This window comes from Pinus tabuliformis, chromosome 2_2 (genome assembly GCF_031772625.1).
Source record: "Pinus tabuliformis cultivar Carrire ecotype Pingquan chromosome 2_2, CPIR1, whole genome shotgun sequence".
NCBI lineage: Eukaryota > Viridiplantae > Streptophyta > Pinopsida > Pinales > Pinaceae > Pinus > Pinus tabuliformis.
The window spans coordinates 846,617,010-846,640,204 of NC_142300.1; the positions used below are offsets into that span (position 1 = coordinate 846,617,010).

At 36.2% G+C, this 23,195-nt stretch overlaps 1 pseudogene; it reads left to right on the plus strand.

Moving 5' to 3' along the window:
• The first annotated feature begins 10,752 nt into the window (after positions 1-10,752).
• Positions 10,753-21,670, plus strand: LOC149195619 (deoxyuridine 5'-triphosphate nucleotidohydrolase pseudogene; annotated as a pseudogene).
• The last annotated feature ends 1,525 nt before the right edge of the window (positions 21,671-23,195 follow it).

The following is a 23,195-nucleotide window of genomic DNA, read 5'->3' on the forward strand; positions in this document are numbered from 1 at the left end:
CGACTCCAATTTCTCATACTCGCGGGTTCTATTATCACACCATAAAGACAGAGAGCTTCTTTAATCATAAGCATATTATAAAAACTATGGAACCTAGCAGGCTAGCACTGGTACGCTGCTGTAAGGGTTTAATTCAAAAATCCAAATACTATTTACACAGGACTAGAAGTTAAATACTCAAAGAAATATAAATCAAACACTCAGAGTTGTTCCTCTGTCGAAGTATGAGGATTTGGCTGCAACCTTATTCTTCTCCATCCCTCAATTTGCTACGCAAAATTTACCGAAACTTCTCCTCACATTCACATGAATCTAAATCGACTCCACTTTGGAATCTTAACAAATCTGAATGACGCCCAGGTACAATGTCGGGTAGAGATGCCCCCTTACTGGACCCAGCAATAGAAATATTATCTCATACATAATTTGTTTGTCCCTGAGCAGTCGATTCAGAGTCTTACATTTCGATTTCATTTCTCATTTAGGATTCTTTTAATTACACAAGTCTAAATAGACCAACCCTAATCTACGAAAATCGATTTTATTTTATTTGGAATGAGGATAACCAGACTTGTAATTCGTTTGATTAAATTTAAATATCATCTATTAGAGTCGTGCGGCTCGTTTTTTGAATTCCAAGACGTCAAAACAGGGTTTATTTAATTTGATCAGAGTAGTCCGGGTCGTTTCTTAAATTCCAAGACAACAAAACAGGGTTTAATTAATTTGACTTCTAGTTTCTTTCAAGGAGCCTGCAGATCTCTTTTAAGTAGAGAGCCTCAGGGCGAAATCACGCACTAAATCGAAATTTATTTATGATTTCAAAAAGAATTCAAATCATTTTACCTAATCTTTATCACCGTTTCTATCGCTACTTAACAGAAATTTAAAAGAGCTATTGCATTTTTCAGTTTCAAAAATTCTCTCTGATAAATTGATAATATCCAGAAGGTACCTTAAAAAAATATTGCTCCATTGTAGCAGTGATCATTCGGCCCTTTGCACACGGTCTACAGACGCTATATACTCCCAAATTCGTTGAAAGCCAGGTAGAAATTAATAAACAGAGCATCCTAGCCTAGAAATTTTGAAAATAATTAATTACCCAGAGCGCAATTGTTATTCATAAAGAGATCAGAGAGACATTGCAATCGTTGTTTATAAAGAAATCAAATCCACATAAAATCACAAATAACAAGCCCGAGGTAGTACCTTGCACATATGATTTTGTAAAAGTATTCACTCATGCACCCAGCGCTCTGCCCTCAAAGCTGGAAGGAAAAAACAAACAAACAAAGAATTAGTGCAGAAACATTTAAAAATAACCAATGAATTGTTAAAACCAAAACCAAAGAAATTAAAGATTCCGATTGCTGCTCATATATCAAAAAACTACAGCACAGATTTCTTCATCTCTCACCTCATCCATCCATGGAGAAGAGGAATTTGTGTCGCCCAATTTGATTCACCCAGATAAATATGTCCTTCTCCTCTGCACTCGGTGGTTAATTTACATATAGAACACACATAAACATAACAAGAACAACATCATACACAGCAGAAACACACAAATAAAACTATACACAAAGAACACCAGCATACACAGCAGAAACGCACAGAGAATACCATAAACATAGACACAAACAAAAACAAATGAGCGCTCCACATTCAATCATAACACCCCATACTACCACCGCATGAGAGAGGAGATAGAGAAAATCAAAATAAACTTATGGAATTGGACCGTCCCCTCTATATATATAGACTGCCCAATGTCATCTTTTTCCAACGTTCATGCTTTTTCCATGCTTTTTTGAATGCTGAGCTGTCAGGATTTTTGAAATTCCAAGAACCAAGATAAATCAATTTGAACTGAGAGATGAACAAAGTAAAATCAGTTTGAACTGAGAATGATGGTTAAACATGTTATAGTTTTTTTGTTTCTCCCACTTGAATTTAAATCGAGTGCCCTTGAGATATTATAGATAAAGATACATAAGAAATTACGAACTTTAAAATCTCATTTAAATTAATTTTCTCAATCATAAGATCAGAATCTCCATTCCTTTGAATATCTTTGATTATATCATTTCAAGAAAGAGTTTAGTTCTAAATGTTTGGTAGGTTAGGTAATTAATATTGTTTTAATAACTTTTAAATGTTATTTTTATAAAAATAATTTAATATAGGTTTTTTTTTTCTTTTATGGAAAATGTTTAATATATTTTTATGATAATAATATATTATAGTTTATATTGATGTATGAATAAATTAAGTTATATATATATATATATATATATATAATTAAAATATATTATACAAAGTTTTATTTTGGATATAAAATAATTTTTCAAACTTATTTTATGCTACTTATATCTACATTCAAGAGCACTGTACTTCATGTTAATATCAACATTATAAATGCACGTAACACTTATTCATGAAAGAACTTTGTATTGGTATTGATTGAGCTAAAATATGATTGATAGGGTTACTAAATGTATCCACTCATAAATTATTATTTATTGGATTATTTCTATAGTTACTCAAATTATTATTCATTGGATGATGATGATGATGAAGAACGTCCATTGAGATGGACCTTAAGAAAAGAAATTAGTTGAGACTTTTCAAAATTTTATTTCTATAAGCAAATAGAAGGGAGACGAGCGTTCTAAGATCACTATAGTTATCTTGGTTGAACAAGTCAAGAAGGTTGGAAGTCTGGCAAATGTTTTGAAAATGAGAATGGATGTGAGTGAGGGTCGGACAATCCAAGAGAAAGTGTTTTTCATCATCAATTCTCTTAGTGTCGCACAATTGACAAATTCTTTCTTCCCAGGGTGTTTTGGGGATATACCAACACCCATTTTCACTTCGAAGCTCGTGGGAGTTAGTTATTATCTTCACAATGTTCATTTTCATTTTAGCACTAGTCAAGACAAAAAGAAAATTTTGTTAGCTAGAGAGTGGTTGATCACCTCTTTATAGTACCTTAGCTTCATTTTCCCCTCAAGCTCCTTATCATCCCATAATTTGTCCTTAAATTTGGAAGTGATAGTATTTTTAATATTATCTCTATTCTCCAAGATGTACTCCTCATTCACCCTCCAATAATTGAGCCATGCCTGGGCATCCTTATGCCAACCCCACTTGAGTCGAAGGTGAGGATTTTGGCTAGAATTAGAAGCAATTTTTGGGAACTTCTTGGTTTCCAAGTTGTAAAGCTTCTTCTTATACATCTTATATAAATATCTTAATCAAGTATCATAATTAGGACAATCTTTATTTTGTAAATATCATAAGTTAGAGAATATTTATTTTTTCTATGAGTCTATAATGTTGAAAAATTAATTATGAATTAAAAAATAATTGTAATTATTTTATGCCTTCAATATGTTATCCTCAAACAATAATAAGTACAAGTTATAACCATCAATTTTGGTGTTTAAATGCCACTTTATTGTCAAAAGGCCTTTCAAAATTTATTTCTTATAACCTATTATAAAGAAGGTGACCAAAAAATATATGCATAAGCAAGTAATCAAATAGATAAGAGATGGGAATGAGGAGAGGCATTCACAACCTCCATCTTACTTATGCATACCCAACGTTAAACCTCACAAGGGCTTCTCCACAAGGAAAAATAAACTTATAATTCCAAGCTAGATAAACTGAGGTCATGGTTGTGCTTGGGTAAAGATTGGAGTTGAGATGACTTCAAAGAATTTCTTGGATGAAGTGTGTTTTGTGTGTGACTTTGTCACGCTAATATGGAAATTATTGTAGAAATTTCCCACTGTAGATCACCAGATAATGCAATATACTAAAGCAAAATACTTGATCTACTTTTACAAACAAACTTGCGAAAGCTTAATCAATTTGAGCTAGATCAATCGGAACACATATAACAGAGAAGAACAAATCATACACATGAAACACAGAAGAATTCTCTGGGGAAAACCTCAGCTAAAAACCCCGCTATCTGTATTATCATACAAGTGGAAATATCTCAGGATTACATAAAGCTTTAGCTCTCAAGCTATCCAGCTCTCAATACAATCCCTCACTGCTGCTCATAGACAGAATAGACAACACATATGCCTTCCTTCAGTCCTCCAAGCCTCCTATTTCCTTGCGCAGTTTCTCCTGGGTCCTCCAGCTGCAACCTGTGTGATTCTCACCTCACACACAACACTGACCTCTGAAATAACTGCGCAATCCTGAAGGAGATAATTCCTTCTGCATGGATGACTTTCCTATATAGGAAAATTTATCCAACTAATAGTACACTGTCCCTTTCTCTGATCTCAACTGGGTCTCTGACTGAACTGACATGCATGAGTTATTTATGAGAGAATATTCAGTTATCTGAAGTACAATAGTTACATGCATGCATGCATTAACTAACTGAACTCACAATCAGTTCAACAAACTATTGGAACTAATATAACTGGACTTAACTCAGTTAATTGAGCTAACTAATTACAACTCAAAATATAACTCATCCTGATATCCTTTAATCAAGAGATAACTTCCTCAATCAAAGGGGAAACTGTTGCATGTCTTCACATAGACTTCATGTTTGATTTTCTACAACTAATTAACTCAAGATGAATTAATTAATTATTTTACAAACAACTGCTAAGATCAAATTCGAATTTTACTTCTCAATTTTAGTTTAGGGACTAACTAAAATTTGAATGTATCCCGAAATGCTATTTATAGCAATGTTATTTTTAGCATTTCCATTTTATCATTCCTTGTTGCCATATCCAACACTAGTACTTGAAATGTTATTTATAGCAATGTTATTTATAGCATTTCTGTTTTTAGCATTTCTTGTTGCTATTTTCAACACTCCCTCTCAACAAGAAAGGCATTCAACTCGAACCCGATCCTGAACCTTTGGAATGTTCTACATGCAACACTTCTCCCTAGTGTTGTTGCTCGAACAATTCTAGAAACAAAAAAATATCCAACCTGAATTAGAATGATGCCTCTGTCATCAAAGTCTCTGACTGTTATTGCCTCTGTCGACTGAAAAATCTGCACCTCTGTGCTCTTCAGTATCTGACTGCTCTAGCCTCTATCACTTTGATCTATGACTGCATCAATCACACTGATTCCTGCTACTGCATCCATGTTGCTGCTAGTCCTATCTCCCAGCACTACATCCGCACTGCACCTCCTCTCATTATGTTGCATCGTGTTGCCCACTACTGCACTGCAACTCAGTTACTGAGAAGTAAGTAACTGACCTCCTTGTTGGGCTAGAAACACCCTCTGATACTGAAGCTCCCTCTACCGCTCCATCTGCATCTGTTTCTACCCACTCAGCCAGTCTTGCTACTCCTCGTCAGGGCTCCCGTAGCAAGGTCTAATCAAAGAGGTTGGCTACCTCAAGGATCCTGCCCCTATTTCAGCCTTCTTGGGACTATCTCGCCACATTGCCCCACCTCACACCTAGAGGTATGTCTGCATGTGATCCCTCTGCCCACTTGGCTCGAAATTCCCCCCCGCCATGGGTCTCTGCATGAGTGGATTCCTCCACTCAGTCTCCTCTATGCTTCTCCAGTTGTGGCTGCTCCACAACCTCCTGAAGCTGCTTCACCAATCGTGGCTCCTCCACAATTGTCTGAGACTTCTTCTGAGGCTGCATGTTGAGAAGTAATGTGCTCTCCCTCTCAACCACCAAGTCTCCAACATTTTCCTTGCTTCTCAATGCTTTGCATGCATCTTAAACCTCAAGAGAATACAGGTTCTTTACTCGTGAACCGATCTGCTTCACCTGTCTCGTGGTGATATGTCTAAGGAAAACCTTTCCCTTACTGAAGACTACGTCATAACCTTTGTCCTCCAGCATCGCGATCAATACCAAGTTCTTCTTCAGTCCTGGAACATACTTCACATTTGTCATGGTGATGCGAGCTCCATGCTCCCTCTAAAAAGAAACTGTGCCCACTCCTAAAACACTATACTTATCATTACCCATCTCTATGAGTATCTTGAGGTCTTTCTCCTCCAAGGCACTGAATAAAATTTTATCATCGGTCATGTGGAATGAGGCTCCACTGTCAAGATACCAACCACAACCCATCATCGATAAAACCATGCATGCGATGAGGGTAAAATTCAATTCAAACTGAGAGGCCAATACCTCACCTTCAGATCCTTCCGAGGATCCCTTCTTGGATTTCTTCAATGGACAATTAGTTGCATAATGGCCCACCTCATTACAATTAAAGCATCTCACTTTAGATTTGTCAATCTTCTTCCCTCCATGAGAAGAACTCGATTTGGGATGAGAATCCTTCTCCTTCCCTTTCCTTGCCTTACTTGCTAAGGCCAGATTTTCTTCATCCTCTTTGGATGAAGAACCATCTCTGGTGCTTCTCTTGATCTCCTCCTGCATCAAATCCGACCACAGTCATTCCCAATCTGGCAGTTTCTCTCTTCCATTCACTGAGTCCTAGTAGCTATGTCAGCTCTTAGGAAGACCGAGAAGAGCAAGATTCACCATGTCATCATCGACTGTCGTGATTCCTACACTTCCAAGCTCATCTTTGCAGGTGGTGAGCTTGTTCAGATATGTAGAGATCGTGTCATCCTTTTCACACTTGATTTTCCGAAGCTTGTCCTTCAGCGCCAGCTTCCTCTGATCACTGCTATTCTGATATAGATCCTTCAATGTCTTCCACATTGAAAACGGTGTCTCCTTCCCATGGAGACTCGAGACAATATGGTCTTGAACTCCCTCCAGAAGAATTATCCTCGCTCTCGCCACACATTTTTTCCATTCCGCCAATTCTTGGGCATTAGCTGCTGCTGGCTTGGGGACTTCTTAATCAATGAAGTCCTTCAAACCGTTGTCCTCTAATACCGCTTCCATGCGATCCTTCCAAGCTATGTAATTCGAGCTGCCATCCAGGGCATACTCGAGTCTCCAGCCATTGAACGCCATTGGTGAACTTTGAGATGTGATAAGAAATCGATTATGTACCTACAATCAATAACTTCAAACTTCAAAATTCTCCCTTCTTTGTATACTGTTCTCCGCTCTAATCACCTTTGCTCTGATACTATGTAGAAATTTCCCACTATAGATCACCAGATAATGCAATAAACTAAAGCAAAATACTTGATCTACTTATACAAACAAAATTGTGGAAGCTTAATCAATTTGAGCTAGATCAATCAGAACACATATAACAGAGAAGAAGAAATCATACACATAAAACATAGAAGAATACTATGGGGAAAGCCTCAGCTAAAAACCCCGCTATCTATATTATCATACAAGTGGAAATATCTTAGGATTACACAAAGCTTTAGCTCTCAAGCTATCTAGCTCTCAGTACAACTCCTCACTGTTGCCCATAGATAGAATAGACAACACATATGCCTTCCTTCAATCCTCCATGCCTCCTATTTCCTTGCGCAGTTTCTCCTGGGTCCTACCTGTGTGATTCTCACCTCACACACAACACTAACCTCTGAAATAACTGTGCAATCCTGAAGGAGATAATTCTTTCTGCATGGATGACTTTCCTATATAGGAAAATTCCTCCAACTGATAGTACATTGTCCCTTCCTCTGACTTCAACTGGGTCTCTGACTGAACTGACATGCATGAGTTATTTATCAGAGAATATTCAGTTATCTGAAGTACAATAGTTACATGCATGCATGCATTAACTAACTGAACTCACAATTAATTCAACAAACTGTTGGAACTAATCTAACTGGACTTAACTCAATTATCTGAGCTAACTAATTACAACTCAAAGTACAGCTCATCCTGATCTCCTTTAATCAAGGGATAACTTCCTCATTCAAAGGGGAAACTATTGCATGTCTTCACATAAAATTCATGTTTGATTTTCTACAACTAATTAACTCAAGATGAATTAATTAATTATTTTACAAACAACTGCTAAGATCAAATTCGAATTTTAATTCTCAATTTTAGTTCAGGGACTAACTAAAATTGGAATGTATCCCGAAATGCTATTTATAGCAATGCTATTTTTAGCATTTCCATTTTATAATTCCTTGTTTCCATATCCAACACTGGTACCTAAAATGCTATTTATAGCATTTCTATTTTTAGCATTTCTTGTTGCCATTTTCAACAATTATATCATGGTTGTTTGTATATTCAAGGGGCTACTATGAAAGTAGTTTGTGGTTGTGGTTTTACATGTGAGTGGACTCTAACGTCCATTTCAAGACCTTGCAATGATGAAAGCACATTGATCTCTTATATATTTCAAGAAAATGAGTTATTCCAAAAGGTCTTTTGTTAGTAGCATTTATATTTATTTGTTTGCAATGATATTTAGGGTAGAACCACCTATGTGATCAATCTATTTGAAATGGATTAATTAATTTATGGATTTCCTTATACTGTTTTTCTTGTGGATATTTCATCAAGTTCATGGCTACTGATCAATGTGCATATAAAATATGGGTTGCTCAAAGGTGGTGATAATGGTAGCTCTAGAGTGATGAAGTATATGTTCCTTAACCAACAACCCCTTATTATGAGTATCTTGTAGGCTCAAGGTTACTAACTTGTAGGCCTTTGCTACTTCCAACCTTGGGGAATCCCCGTACACATTATCAACAAGTTATAATTGATGTCTTATTAGCTTAAAGAGGTGTATGACCATGATACTCCCTTGTATGTGTATGATGTATTCAAAGGAATTCTTAAGTATTCTGATAAAGTTTAGTTTTTACCAATGTAGTGAGAGATTTTGATATTGAACTAGTCATGCCTGTGCTTCGAGACCTAACTTTTCTTTTAAAAAATGTTTTGATTAACATTCAATAATATTATTAATAATTGAAGGAAGTATTATTTTTCAAATAATAACTTGCTATAGACAAACAATATCAATATGACTTATATTTATAAAATGCATCTTTTAGATATGATCATGATTTGGATCTAAAAAAGTGAATTTAGTTGGCTTACAAAGTTTGCATTGACTTAAATAGGTCATTCTCAATTAGTGTAGTGTGTGAACTCCACCTCTAGCCTCATTTATATAGTTCATACATTTAAAATATAGAGTGAAATAAATTGGCAACAAATTAAATTTTTAATTTTCTTCTTTAATCATAAGTAATGAGCAACTAGTTTATTATGGAAATTCAACGGATAGAAATAATGTCGTCCTATCCCAAGGGATTAGCTTTACTAGTTGTCACCAATATTATTAGACATTCCGCTAGTTCCATGCTGGCAAGTGTTTGGTTAGAATCCCCTTATGTAAGGCACACTAGTCTACATCGATGGTTTTCTAGGGATTTAATCGACTAATATTGGGAATCATCTCTTAGGTTTCCTTATGAGATTTTCATTTGAAACAAAAAGGAGAAATGTCCTACCATGCCACCTAAGAACCTTTCAACTAAGAATCCATAAATAGAGGGTATCTACTATGTTAAATTTTCACATTAATTGCACCTAACCATTAATAAGATCACCTAAAACCCTACTCAATAACTTGCATTGTGATGCAACAAGAATGAGTTGGACACCAGTTTCTAACTTGCTAAAAAAGGACATGCAAATGAGAACATGGCCTACTAATTGTAATTCCAATTTTTTAAATGAATGCATGACATGGAGATTAAAATAGCCCCTATGAATCCTAGTGACTTGGATGAACTTAAATGGAAGACATTTCTATCCACCCTCCATACTTATTTCTAACTGTAGTTCATTTTCCTAGTTATTCATGTTGGTTTTTTGTTATCTTAGTACACATGTAATAAATCATAAACATTTTGGACAATAATAATTTAATTCAATATGTACCTTTATACTAATTGACAATACGAGACGTTTTAAGGATCTATATATTTATACCTAATCACACCAACATTAAGGAGATATAATTTAATACCTACTCTCCCTAACATTTAACATAATGGTATCTTTTCCAAGAGCAATGAATACTCCCATTAGCTTCCCCATTTCATTAGATTTTAAACAACTGTCCATAAAAAAATCGTTATATCATAGAGGTTTCTATACTCCTTCCCATTTGTTCACTCTTATCCCACATAAGAGGTGTAGGGGGTGGTTGAATGTTATATACAAAAAAGAAAAACTAATGAATCCCATTGTTTTGAGATCTTGCTTTTTCAAAAATGTATTATTGTGTAATAAATGCTCCTTTAGTTTTTCTTCCTAAACTTCTTTGACCAATTATATCAAAGTTCATGAAGTAAACAAAGGAGAGCTCTGCAACCCTAATGGTGCGACAACCATGAGCTAAACTGAACTGTGACCCAAAAATCTGATGACATCTGTAAAGCTGCAAACCAGGAGGCCGATAACCAGGTCGCAATGACAAAGGAGGAAGGGGGGGAGAGATCCCCTCCTATTGAGATACGGCAACAAGGGATTCCCGCCAGAATACAAGTAATCCAAAACTAGTAGGAGATACCAAGAAAATGTTAGGACCTGTCCTCAGGGCGCGATGGCAAGAAGGCAGCAAAGGAAAATGTTTACCATGTGCGACGGAGAAACCAAGATTCATCATTCCAATGAACAAACTGGAGCGATACAAAAGCTAACTGAAGATTCATCTCTTCTCGTCGGTGTTGGGGTCATTTCCGTGCTTTGGTTTTTCCTTATGGCCCTATAGGCCCATCAAACCACTGGTACACGCAGGTCCCAGTTAGTTCGTCTCGCCTGGTGAACTCTGTTCATGATTCCGCATAGCTTTCTGAATGCTCCATCGTGGAATATTTGTGGTGTTCGTCGCTGCATCTGGTTCTGATTTTCAGTCCTTAGTATGGGATGTGCTTGCACAGCACATGTCTGCACCCATCGACACAGGTGGGTGCGTAAGCTGCTTTGTCCTGGCTGCCCGGCTCTTGTTTGATACTGGGGGCTTCCAAACTGCAAGCGCATCCATCTTCTACATTCACACTAGTTCCCAATGGTCTTCTGATGTGTACCCCACCATTGTGCGAGGGTTCCATGAAGCGCCCATTCCATCGCACCGTATCGTTGTTGTTCCGGTACTGCGCTTTCAAATTTGTCCAGGAATTCATCCACTGTTGTCACCCCATCATAGGTTGGCAATTACCTTTCCTCAGTTGTCACGCAACACAGTGATCTAATCATCATGTTGCAATTTAGTGTTGTCACTTCGTGCAGCCGGTTCTGCCAGTGTTCTACTTCTTCGTCTGAATCCGAAGTACAGTAACTGTCGCGCTCCCATGAGATTCTCCCTTCTGCAGTCGGGTTCACCTGATCCTGGTCTCACGTGGTTATCTAGTAAATACAGTCCAGCTCATCATCACTTTCATCATCGCGCACAGGTTCAGCGTAACGCGCTCCTTCAGCAGGGTCTAACAGAACTACTACGCGTAGGAACTTTTTCTCGAATATCATCTTCCGCTTCTTTAGGTTGATGACTCCATTCATATCAGTGGCCCAGTCTATTCCTAGCAATGCGGGATAAGGATTGTTGTCATCAACAATCTCTATCACTTCAAAGTCCGTATGCGTGCCCGCGCCTTCGATATCAACTGTTACCCCTCGCAACCTCCCCATGGGCAAAATCTTTTGTTCGTTCGCCATTCATAATTGAATAGGGGACTATTATAACGTGGGCCTGCCCATGTGTTCCCATGTCTTCTTCGGCAATACATTCGTGTCTGAACCCAGGTCTAGGATTACCTGATCCATTTCATATCGCCAATCTGCGTCGTCAATCTCATTTCCCTCCCAGTGCGCAATGTATGCTTCCCCAATTTCCAGACTACGTGTGGCTCCCCTGACCTTGCGCACCTAGTAATCAACTCCTGTAGTCCCTTAACTGCCTAATTGTTGCGCAACAGTTTCATGCATGTCTCCAAAAAGGTAGTAATCATAGAAGGATCCATCCCTGGCTTTGGTTTATCCTTACTACTTGAAGTGAAGGCCTCTGCGAAGCTCTTCTTAGCTTCCATGAACGTATCCTTTGCGCATTCTAAGTCAAACTCAGGTTCATTTATAAGAGCCTTGTGAACCCATGCATCTTCCTCGGGCTGCTTCCCCTTATCCTCCCCTGTGGTCGCACCGCTTCTAAGCACCATGTTCACATTTGGGTCTTCTTCGTGCGGTTCATACCTCATCATTTGAATATTTTGAGTAGGAGGAGGCTGGAGTACCCCTTTCTCGCGCATCTATGCGATCAACGTCGGGCAATCTACCATTTCATGATCAAACTGAGCACAATATGAACAAGATACTCTCGTCGGGTTGGTACAATAGCGGGCATAGTGCTCGGGTCCTCCGCAATTGTAACAAATTAACTGTCTACGGCCCCTTCCTGGGCCCATTCCTCCTCGTCCTCGACCTTTCCCTTGAAATCCAGGGTGCGCCATCCCTGCCGATGGGTCGATGGCTCGCGTTTCTGTCTGTATCCGATAGGCTGGGGTCTGATCCATCATTAACTCATAGCTACAAAAAGTACACTCGTCATGGCCCACCGACCTACATAAATTACAAAATAGTTGTTGGGGTGCCGATGTATACTTTTGCAGCAAATGACAATTATCCGTCGTGTGCTTTCCTCCTATCTGACAAATCGTGCACCATAATGCAAGTGTCGCACTCGGCCCTGCCTGTGCCTTTGGTCTCAACGACACTGGCCCCCTCCTGTCAAATAGTTTGCGAATACTGGACAGTGATCCTTGTCATGGCCCTAGCCCTTGCATTTTATGCACCATACTTCCTCGCGTGCCTTAGGCCGCGGTGCCCAATCTTGCTTCAAGTTCTACATTTCCAGGCAGAGATTTTGTAGTTGCACGTGGATTTTTTGAACTCCTAGCCCTAGATCTTGTATTGGTGTCTCATGCAATCTCATCGCTATTTCCAATGCTTCGGCCTGGGTAGAAAGTTTCTGTTGCGACAACACCATCCTCAGGTGCAATGTCAGAGATGCCACAAACTAGGCGCGATGTTGTGCATCCGTGAGCGTCATATTAGCCTCGCGGATCATGCTCTTCAGTCGCCGATCTAGATCCCAAGGGGTCTCGCCTAGAAGCATCACGATCTCTTTAAATCCGATGATTGACTGTGTCTCTGATTTTGGCCGGCTAAATTCTCTTTTTTAGCATATTCTGGATCTTTGCTATTCTTGCATTTGGGTGATCATTGGAGTGCTTGATATACCATGTCAACGCACAATCTTGCAGCGCGCTCACCAATGTAGCCTTCTTAATGTTGTCGTTTGTGACCCCTTGCGCTTCTCACACTGCTCTTACCACAAACCAGAACTGGTCTGGATCCTCGTTCTCTACTCCTCTGAATATGGGTAGCTTGATCGTGCTCGCCATACTGAACTGCGGGGTTGGTGGAGGTGGAGTGGGTGGAGATGGAGGCGAGGGAGGTGAAGCGGGTGGTGGCGTGGGTGGTGTTGGTAACTGCGGAATGTGTTGCCTTATCAAACTGACCGCACTTCTCGAAGAGACCCGAGCAAGCTCTTCCTTCTTTATTGGGTTCTAGTGGCACAACATTAGACATCCCTTAGGTAGATCCCGGTCCCGGCAATGGAACCATTTGTTGGCTTGTTAGGGCCTGACCCAGGTTCAAAAGTGATTTAGCCAAACAAATTCCGAAACTACTAGCCCTTTCGGCAACAATCCGTGGTGCGCGGACTGAAGTCTCACCCGAGGTAGCATGGGATGGTGTTGGAACCAGGTTTTTGCACCCTAGGGATGTCCTTGATGAAATATAGGAAGTTCATGAACCGAACCTGTGCACTTGCACGGCTCCGCGCAAGTCGTCTGTCCTTCGCAGCTTGTGCAACTATTCCCACGCAGCTCTATAAAGAGCGCGGAGAGGTGTTGTCTAGATCCTTCATTCTTACTGTGCTATTATTATAGATCTTAACTGTGTGGGCTCAATAGTCTCATTAATCATTCAATATTCATAACAAGTGTGTGCAATCATAACACTGTAAAGAGATGCATAAATATAACAGAAGCATAGACACACAATATTTCAGAATCAACTTATATTTTATTAATTCTCTGTCCAAGTACAATCCCGACTCCGCCCTGCGCACCCAACTGCAAGGGTTCACGCACTCAACTACGGACTCTACTAGGCCTCTGAGCACTTAGCTGTAGAGCCTCTACCTATCACTACGACGCAATACCTTCAGATCTACTTCTAACTTCTAACCATGCCTTTTCATCTCTCTATTACTTATCAACAACTTAAAAACTTCCTTTACACTTAAAGCTTCGCTCTATTTATACAATCCCATGGTCCGCGGACCATGGGTAGGCCGACACACTTTACATTAAATTACATTATCTTAAGGCAGGCAACCCTAGACTCTCGCGCTCTGCGCCCGCATTTCGCGGGGTCTTTACATCACACTTGACCAAAATTCGGGCTTCAAGCCCCAAAAACATGCTATGGGGGGATCCGCTGCCCAACACTAGGCATAAATTCAATTCTACCATTTGACAGCCTTATAAATGTCTTATAGTCTAAAACATTTGAACATGCCTCAGTTTTCCATAACCTTGATCAACCAATAGAGTGAAATTGTTGTTGCACCTGAGAACTTATATTCTCATATTTAGGCCATGAGTAATGTTGCAGCTTCATACCTCCCTCTTCTTTCACCCCACCCATGTTTCTAGAAAAAAACTTGCCACTACTTAGAAGAATTATATCGATAAAATCAATGTCAACATCTGGAAGTTTCTTGTTAGGGGCATTGTGCAAGGTTTCAAGCTAGCCCTTAGTGGCCTCATCTTGACTGGAAATCACTAAAACATAATCATGAGCTCCCATGTTACCTTGGGAATCCCTTTGTTTCTAAGAGAAAACAAATGATTCATGTATTTCTCATCATAAAATCCATGTCTTTTGGCATATGAAACACTCTATTCTCCTCACCTCTTGATGGACCAGTGGCACTTACGTCCACTGGAGATGTTGACCTTGCCCTCTTCAAATTTTAGCATTCACTACTTTGTTATGGAAGCCTTCATTTGGGGAGTTTTGAGGTCTAATATGGCCTCCTAAGGAAATTATAAAATAATAGTGAAAATAATAAAATAAGATTATATTACATTATCAAATTTTAGGGGGAAAAAATAAAAATTATTTTTTCAACTCATATTTTCAACTTATCTCCCTATGGGTTTACTCAAATTTTGAGTGGCAACACTCGTTGGATGCAAAATTTGATTCCCCATCCAAGGAGTACCCATGTTGCATACTTTCAATGGACCCTACAATCACATTTTTCATGTATTTTTCATTTTTCGTGTAGCCGAGTCCATCGAAAGTATGCAATATGGGTACTTCTTGGATGGGAAATTAAAGTTTTCATCCAACGAGTACTCCCGCTCAAAATTTGAGTAAAACCTTAGGGAGATAAGTTGAAAATAAGAGTTGAAAAAATAGTTTTATTATTTTATTATTTTTTAATATTTTTATTTTTTTACTCCAAAAATGGTGAATTATCCCCCATGGTTGACTTCATCATCTTGAATCCTGTTGGTTCTTATAAAGTTTATTTTAGTTGTACATTTTTCTTAGGAGTCTCATTTTAGACCTCAAAATTCCCCTAATGACAGATGACCCAACCAAACTTCAAAACATGTTGAATGATAAAAACTTCAAGCATTCATGTCCTGCATTCACTACAATATTACTACAATTATTAGTTGCTTTCCCTAAAATGTTTTTGCAAAAATCCATACTTTTTTCCTCAATTTATTTGTTAAATCTTGTGTAATATCATCTCCACTTTTGTGTAGGTTGTAACATGATAATCCTTAAGTTGAGTCAAATGACATTGTTCTTCGATGGATAAATCCTGCATTTAAATAATATTTAATCTTATCATATATATCTCTTTATTCATATGTATCAATTTAATCTTGCAAAGATATTTTTCAATGGGACAAATGAAAAATTTTCCAAGGCCTTTTCCATCGACATCAGAGTCCTCTAGTTCATTTCTCAACAAAACACTACAACAACCATGTTAGTGGCATTAGCTTCCATTGAAAACTTATGACCTGATTCTTCTACAGAAGGGATATCTGGAACTTCTTAAACCAACCCATTACCTAGAAAACGATAAACCAACCGATTACCTAGCAAAGGATTATCTGGAACTTCTTGAATAAGCACATTACCAAGATTTTTCTCACTAGGACAAATGGAAACTTTTCCAAGACCTATTCCAATAGCACTGGTGTCATCTCTTTCATTTCTCAATAGACTATTTGTAACAATCATGTCACTAGCATTGGATTTCATTGACAACTTAAGACCCATTACTTCTATAAGAAGGCTATCTGGAACTTCCTAAACCAAACCGTTACCTAGAAAAGGGCTATAAAGTATAAGTAAACTAAATTTCATACATGATAATACAAATACCATTTTTTTTCCATATCTCTATGAAAATCCTTTGAAAGGAGGAGAGATTAAATGACCAACATGGCAACTAAGTTGTTGAATGAAGAGGGATAGGCCAACGCCATTCAAGACAATCACATTAATGTTGTTATTGATCAACATAGATCCATCTTAAATGTGGATCATACATGAGCCGAGAGGGATCCAATTTCTTCACGTGTATTTTTTTTATGAACCGACATTATTTAAATATTTTGTATAGTTATTTATTTTTATTTTTATTTATTTTTGGGCCGACATGAGCAAAATTTCAACTTTGATGACAGACGAACAAGGTTACACATCATAATGGGTTGTAGAATGAGCCTCTCGGCTCAACCATGGATTTGGATTGGGCAAACATGTAATGGATCTCAGTGGAATCATGCCAACGCCATTCAAGACAATCACATTACTGTTGTTATTGACCAACATAGATCCATCTTAAATGTGGATCTTACATGAGCCAAGAGGGATCCAATTTCTTCACGTGAAATTTTTCTTATGAATCGACATTATTTAAATATTTTGTGTAGTTATTTAATTTTTTTTTTTTTTTTGGGCCGACATGAGCAAAATTTTAACTTTGATGATAGACAAACAAGGTTACACATCATATTGGGCTGTAGAATGAGCCTCTCGACTCAATCATGGATTTATATTGGGCAAACATGTAATGGATCTCAGTGGAATCAGGCCAACACCATTCAAGATAATCACATTACTGTTGTTATTGATCATGGATTTAGATTGGGCAAACATGTAATGGATCTTAGTGGAATCAGACCAAGGTAAAAGAAAATAAGAGGTGTAATGGAAACCCATACACAAATGGACATTTTCATGCTAGAGGATAACAATAAAAAGAGAAATTTCTAGTTTGAAATTTTATATTTACATAAGAGATAATTAATTATTCACTAATAAAGCAAAATGTATTTCAAAAAATATGATTCCGAATTACCTTTATCAATAATAGTCAGTTGATAAGTGAATGTCTTAAGTCAATTTATGAATCTACGTGAATTATTTGTGCTTATATATAGCTCTTAGACAAAACGATTCAAATCTCTTTACGTGTGTAAAATTGATAGGGATTTTATGACTTTAAATAAGTTACCTAAGATAATAATATCATGGGTAAAAACCATGGGTTGTGAAAACTTGGAGTCAAAACTTTTACATAACACAAAAACTGCAATGGTAAATTAATATGGATCACAAAAGTCTTAGATCTAACATTAAACTAGATATTTTATTAAGAAAATTCTTTCGGTAGAAATCACATTTTGGCGTCTTATGCCAATTTATGAATCTATGTGAATTATTTGTGCTTATATATAGCTCTTAGACAAAACGATTCAAATCTCTTTACGTGTGTAAAATTGATAGGGGTTTTATGACTTTAAATAAGTTACCTAAGATAATAATATCATGGGTAAAAACCATGGGTTGTGAAAACTTGGAGTCAAAACTTTTACATAACACAAAAACAACAATGGTAAATTAATATGGAACACAAAAGTCTTAGATCTAACATTAAACTATATATTTTATTAAGAAAAGTCTTTCGGTAGAAATCACATTTTGGCCGACACATTTTGAACCAACAAGTGTGGTTCATCATAAGGACCAGGTGAAGAGGCAAACCATGGCAAAGGCTTAAATAGAAAGCAATGTAGAGACCAAAATTTCAAGTAACGATTATTTTTGAACAATAATATTTAAATTATGATATTAATAATTATGATATTAATTTATTAATTTATTAAAAACAAATATTATGAAGTAACGACTATATTAAACTAGTTTTTGAAAAATAATTTTTAAATTAACTTATTAAAATCAAATATTATTAAAAAAATCTATTAATGGGAATTAGTAAAAAAAAATAACTAACAAGAATAAATAAATCAAAGTCAAACTCCAAACAAGGAGGGAAGTCAAAAATTATAAAAAGGAGTCAAGACCCCTAATCGAGACAAGATAAAAAATAATAATAATGGAAATAAAATAAAAATAATTAATGCACAATAAACAAAATAAAACAAAAATATACACAAGTCAAAAGAAATATATATATATATATATTCGAAGAAAACTCATTAAACCAATAATAAAAATACTAAAAGGAGTTAATAACGAATAAGATGATAAAATACTTAAGAAAACATGAAGGATCAACAACATAAACTCTAATGAAGAATAAACCAACAATAAATACTACTAGCAATTGCACCACATGTTGCAATGGAAACACCGTAAGGCTATAGTATGTTATAAGAAATTTTAGAAACTGGATAAATATTGAAAAGAAATTATTTAATTGGATCATTCATATGAAGTTTTTTTTGACTTCTTACGAAAAGAATATTTTTACAAAGTTAGGAGAGATATAGTGAAGATTTTTATTAGTGTTAAAAATGATGAGGGAAGCCATTATGGAGTAATTTACTATGTTTTTGACTTGTGATTACATCATTTGCTTGTATACTAAGTAATAATAAATTTAAAAGGAAATGTGGGCACATGACTGTTTTGGCCCATGGTCTTAGAGCGTGTTGATTATATGTGATGAAGTTGTTAAAATCTTGAGGATTTTCTATTGTAATATTCGTGAATTGAGTGGAGGGCTCACTTTCGCTGGTTTGGCTTCTTTTAAGCCATTAGAAATAGTAGATATATTATTCAATTTTCTCGTAAAGGATTCTAGGGTAAAATATGGTGTTCATGTATTTTTAATTGTTTGTGTTATCATGTATTATAAAACGCATTTATTTCTATCTCATTACTCGACACTTGTTAATATTTGTTAAACATCGATAAGGATCAAATCTCATAAAAAAATTTGCATCTCAAATTTGATCTCTCTAAAAACTTGGTAAGAAAATGAAAGAATTAATTTATTAATATAAAACTTTAAAATATTGTAGAAACAATTTATCAAAAACACAAATTAATACAAAGATATTATCATCATAATATTAAAAGTCATATTTCATTGTATATATATATATATATATTCTTTTAATTATTGACAAAATCCTATAAGTACACAAGTTCATCTAACCATTTGAAAGTACTAGCATCACATTAACAATAAAGCATCAGTCGAAGGTCTAGCTAAGGGAGATAAGGGGCTCAGCATTCAGGTTGACACATCTCAAATTCTAGATCCATTTTCTAAGGGAGATAAGGGGCTCATCCTTCAAGTTGACACATCTCAAACACCAGATCCCTTTTCTTCTATGTTCGTTTTCTCTTGTAACAAGAAAATGAGAAAATTAATTTATTGTGTTAATTGGACATTTGTTAACATTTGTTGAACATAGATAAAGATCAAATCTCTTTTCACTAAAAAAAAAAAAAAAAAAAAAAATTGAATCTCGAAAGAAAGATTTGATCTCCTAAAAACTTGGAAAGAAAACGAAAAAATTGATTTATTAATAAAATAATTTACCAAAGACACAAATTAATACAAAGATATTATTATCCTAATATTAAAAGCCATATTTATACTGGATGAATATAGTGAATATGCATCAGAAGACTTGCTATTTACCATGAAGAACAATAGAAATATATTTTTCTCCATCATCCAAGGTTGGCTCTGTGTCACTCTTTATTTCTTGAATTTCACTTCTTCCTTAACTCGCCAACTTCCTATAAAATACTACTACAAGGAAAACTATGAAATATCACCGTATCTTAATAAATCATGACCAGAATTCACTATGAAGATATCCACTATGCTAAAAGGAAAAACTATGGAAAATCTAGTTGGCTGAGAGTTCTTATTCTTAATGTACATTGAAACGAATACTGCAGACATCAATTGAGGAAGCCACACCTAAAACCCTATTCGGGGGGTTAAAGTGGCTATAAAATGCAATAAAAATAGCCATAAATAGTCATTGACGCTGTTTACACTGAAGCTCTTTACACACTTCTGTATCTAGATAAAGATTGCCTAATTCAAGGTAAAGATAAACAACTGAATAACTATCTATATCAATTTGGATAGGGATACCTAAGAAATTATTATTTAAACTAAAAATACATAAATATCAAGATATATTTAAAACATGCATTATATTTATTAAAATAAATTGATTATGTTTAAAAAATATGTTAAACCCCATTAATAATGAATTGGTTATAAAAACATAACTATCAAAATGGTATGCCAGACTCTCCGATGGGAGGTCATCGCGCTCACAAAAGTCACTCAGTGAAATAATTCTTTACATATGGTACAACAATGACCTGTTTTTTTTGGACCAGGATCCAATACTTTTTCTAAACTAACTAATACCGGCCATGACGGGTTTCAACAACTATGATGGGTCTCAATTGCTTTCCTCCATGACCATCCCACAAGCTATGAAAGTCCAGAGGAGTTGATTTATGCATGACAAATTTGCTTATATGAAAAGTGAACACATTCAAATATATACTCATTGTTGATTTATACAGGATGAATATAGTGAATATGCATCAGAAGACATGTGCAATTGGTATTACCAACTACATTCAAAGATATACTCATTGTTGATTTATAGAGGCTGAATATAGTGAATATGCATCAGAAGACATGTGTTATTTACCATGAAGAACAATAGAAATATATTTTTGGGTCCCTGGAATAGTAGAATGTTCACCTTACATGTAATCTTAAGTTAAAGATGACAGAGAAAGAGCAGTAAAAGAATTATTGGACAGGCTACCCAGGGGGCATGGAGCTGAGTGGGAATGCTACATATTTTAATAAAAAGGGCGTGAAAGTTGCCTCTGAGCCAGTGTTGCATGTAAAGAATCTTTCGCCTAATGCTATTCTTCCGTCTGGAAGTTCTTCTTTGGTCGCTGGGTATGATCTATCTAGTGCGACTTCTTGTGTGGTGCCCCCCCGAGGGAAGGTATTGGTACCAATAGATTTGTCCATTGCCATACCCGAAGGCACATATACTCGTATAACTCCTAGGTTCGGGCTTTGCTTGGAAGCACTCGATAGATGTTGGTGTTGGTGTCATAGATGCAGATTACCGTGGTCCAATGAGTGTTGTTCTCTTCAATCACTTTGATCAGGGTTTTGAGATTAAGGCTGGAGATCATATTTCTCAGTTAATTATTGAGAAAATTCTCACCCCGCAGGTTCTGGAAGTGGAGGATTTGGATTCCACTTTTAGGGGAGTTTGTGGGTTTGGGTCTATGGGGGTTTAAATGTAATTTTTTGATGATGCTTGTTTATGGTTTTAGCCTCTTCGCGCCTGTTTAGAAGGCCATGTATAGGTGAAAATTGCTTCCATATTACCTCATTTTTGTAAAATGGATGGAAATTGGAATACCTGTGAGAAACTCTTTGTTCTTTCTTCATCAATAAATCTGGAAAATGATTTCTGTATGAGGAATTAGTGCTTTTGGAAGAGGCACAGGGCATAACACTTCCGAAGTGTTTACCTCATCCTGCTTTCATGACTCTTTTCAAGAAACAGATAGACTCTGTATTTAAGATAAGAAGAAACTTAACATTTTCCAATAGGTAGTCACAATTGGATGCATTGCCTCAACATTTTTATAATTCTGCTAAAGGAATGGTTTAGTTTATGAAAGTGATGGATGACATTAAAAGTATCTTGCACATGATTACTTTGACGGGTGAATTTGAGGATTTCGAGGATGAACCTGAAATGCATTGCGCTCCTTGCCTAAGCTATAAATTCAAGAGTTATTTTTGTGATCTGTTGAAAGAGAGAAGCATCAGGAAATCATTTCCTGTATGAGGAATTAGTGTTATTGGAAGAGGCACAAGGCATAATACTTCGAACTTTTTACTTCATCTTGCTTTCATGACTCTATGAAGAAACAGATAGAATATGTCTTTGAGATAAGCAGAAACTTATGTTTACTAGTATCTGGACAAAATCATATGTCATGTGATAGATATTCAAACAGAAAGATACCCCAAGCTTCAGTCCGCTTCAAGGAAACCTTTTCAAACTCTCATAGAGAAAAAAACATGAATGCATTCAGTACATTGAAGAGATGTGATTAAGGAACCTAAAGCCTGACAATTTTCTCCATCATCCAAGGTTGGCTCTGTTTCACTCTTTATTTCAGAAATTTCACTCCTTCCTTAACTGGCCAACTTCCTATAAAATACTACTACAAGGCATTTAACTATGAAATATCACCATATCTTAAGAAATCATGACTAGAATTCACTATGAATATATCCACTATGCTACCAAGGAAAACTATGGGAAAATCCAATTGGCTTAGAGTTCTTCTTATTCTTAATGTACATTGAATAATTTTCTTTTAATAATTGACAAATTCCTATAAGTACACAAGATCATTTCACTATTTCAAAGTCTTAGCATCACATTAACAATAAAGCATCAGTCCAAGGTCTGACTAAGGGAGGTAAGGGGCTCAGCCTTTAGATTGACACATCCAGATCCATTTTCTTCTCTGTTCGTTTTCTCTTGAGCCTTCAAAATAACAAGAAAATGAGAAAATTGATTTATTATGTTAACTTAATATTTCTTAACATTTGTTAAACATCGATAAGGATCAAATCTCTTTTCACTGTAAAAAAAAAAAATTGCATCTCCAAAGAAAGATTTGATCCCTCTAAACACTTGATAAGAAAATGACAAAAATAATTTATTAATATAAAACTTTAAAATATTGTAGAAATAATTTGTCAAAAACACAAATTAATACAAAGATATTATTATCCTAA